Source organism: Calonectris borealis, chromosome 1 (genome assembly GCF_964195595.1).
Source record: "Calonectris borealis chromosome 1, bCalBor7.hap1.2, whole genome shotgun sequence".
Classification (NCBI taxonomy): domain Eukaryota; kingdom Metazoa; phylum Chordata; class Aves; order Procellariiformes; family Procellariidae; genus Calonectris; species Calonectris borealis.
The window spans coordinates 145026361-145028675 of record NC_134312.1 but is presented as its reverse complement, the minus strand read 5'-3'; the positions used below and the strand labels follow the sequence as shown (position 1 = coordinate 145028675).

Below are 2315 nucleotides of genomic sequence, written 5' to 3'. Positions count from 1 at the left end.
GAACAGTGTTTAAATGAGCGTTTGTCTGACGTTCCCAAACTGTAAAGGCTAAAAGCAATGTGCTACTACAGATTCTACCCAAATGATGAGGATAAATTTAAGGCTAAGCACCTCTGCAGTACTAGGAGCTCAAAGGACTCAGTGCCTGGATGAGAGTCGTATGTATCTCTGCTTTTCTAACATCATTTTATCACAAGTAGGTAAGGTCCCAGTTCGTACAGTCATGTGAGAATCTCCACGTTCATTTTTAGGTACCTTTGTCCTTGTTATAGTGAAGAAAACTTGAAAAGTTTTTTTTTTTGCCGTGTGAGCCATTAAACTTGTGTGTCTCAAAAATAAAAAAATTGAAACAAACTTTTAGGGGGGTGGGGAAGGGTGGGGTGACTGTTGACTTGTGATTTCTGGGCACGGAAGGGAGCCGTGCCCTTATTCCCCCTACTTACATGGATGCTGACTGCTGTAGGGAGATTTCCCCCAAACTGCATGTACGGCATCGTGGAGGCAGCTAACTTTCCAACTCTTTTAGGCAAGATACACAATTTGTTTCCTCACTAATACAAACATAAGATGTATTCTTTAATTCTTTTTTGTTAGGTACTTGATTGCATGTGTTTAAGGTACAGAGACATAATACTGATAGGTTTTGAAAGGTGCTGGCAGTCCTCTCCATTCTATGTTACTATCTGAGAAGGAGAAAGGTAAATTGAAGATCTCCCTAAGCACAAAACTTTGAACTTGTCAGATCCTGGGAAGTGAAGCTGGCACATTTTGCTCTGAAGAGAGTAAATGCTTCATGATTGTGGAAGTACTTTTTTTTTGTCTGAATGTGCTGATCTTTTTATGAGGGGAGACCTTCCCCCCAATTTCTGAAGTCCCTCCATAAAAAACACTTCAGGGGTGTTTTTTTGAAGGGTTCTGGAGATTAAATAGAAGGGCTGTGCTATGACCTGAGGGCATCTTTTGATAGCTGCCCCAACAGGTGCTAAAGGATTGGATTCAGTGTTAGAGGTAAAGACAATCTTTTGAAGCTCTGAGTGCTTTTTGCTTCTATCTCTAATAGCAAGTATCAGAAACATTTTTAGTCACAAGGGGGTTTAAAGACAGCTAGCCATCCTTAGATGAGATTCTGCTTTGCATTTTTTTCCACAGAAGAACGAAAGTTACTCCATGGCGATAATTAGCGCTCTCGTTTGTAGGTGGGTGTTTGTGCTTTATGGTAACACTTAATAATTTTGCTCATTGTGAAAAGAAAATAAGGGAGTTAAGCTTTTCTGTCTCTTGCCAGTAGCTGCCAATGCTTGCTCTGGTTTCAAGGACGTTGTATAAAGGTTTCATCAATGGTATCTGATCTACCAAAGAAGCGAGTTTTATGCAGCGTCTACACGTTTCAAAGAAAGGTGGTATACCAGGCTTTGGTATCTGTGTATTTCTTTTCTTACCAGAGTCAACTGGAATCGCTGCCCATGGAGGCTTCTACGTGCAGGCTGCGAATGCTGCAAAGACTTGGAGGTAAGGGGTATGAATTAACCTCCCAGGCTTTTCCAATCCTTACTTCTCTCCACTACTCCTCCATGATACTGTGGCGTGTTTGTTGTCTTTTACTTCTCTGGCATCTGATCAGAGATAGCAGATTTTGTAGAAAAAATAATTTTCTGTTGAAATTCACTGAAATATTTCTAGATATTTCAATTAGAGATGCTTCTTTTGTGGGTCCAGTCCATGTTAAACTCTGCATGACCCTAATTCTCAGATGTTAAACATTGCTTCAGTATAACTTTCTTAATACCCTAATATACTATGGGCAGTCTTTGTACGGCTGAATAATGACTTGGTTCAACTTCAGTATGCTATACATATATACATTTTTTTTATCCTGACCATATCTTTTATACTTCCAGTTTCCAGAGCATTCCTCCCTTGGGAAGACTTCATGTTTGTGCTATATTTTATCAACATGTTAACATCTGGCTTTGTAAATTCCTTATATTCTCTAGGTGCGTAAGAGCATCTGTAGTTCATCCTTTCTTGAGAAAATGTGGAAACTGCGTTGCACATGTCTTTAAAAAGGACAACAGTGTACAATCTGCTTCCTATTTATTTGTCTTGCTTGATGTTCCTATAGAAATGCATAGCATTGCATAGAAATGCAGTTCTGTGTAAATTCTTATCAAATGGCAAATAGTTTGCTAGAAGTTACACAGGATGAAATAACAAAAAATTTATTTGCACATAAAAGCATTTATTGAAATTAGTAGCCCCACGGACTTTCTGCCAGGGGTTTTCTAGTGTCACCTATCTTTTGGCCCTGAGCCCAC

The 2315-nt window shown here is 39.3% G+C and overlaps 1 long non-coding RNA gene across 1 annotated transcript; it reads left to right on the top strand.

Annotated features, from left to right (window-relative positions):
- The first annotated feature begins 1137 nt into the window (after positions 1-1137).
- Positions 1138-1969, top strand: LOC142075180 (uncharacterized). Its single transcript, XR_012670820.1, has 3 exons — positions 1138-1196; positions 1443-1509; positions 1899-1969. It is a non-coding gene; the product is annotated as an uncharacterized LOC142075180 (long non-coding RNA).
- The last annotated feature ends 346 nt before the right edge of the window (positions 1970-2315 follow it).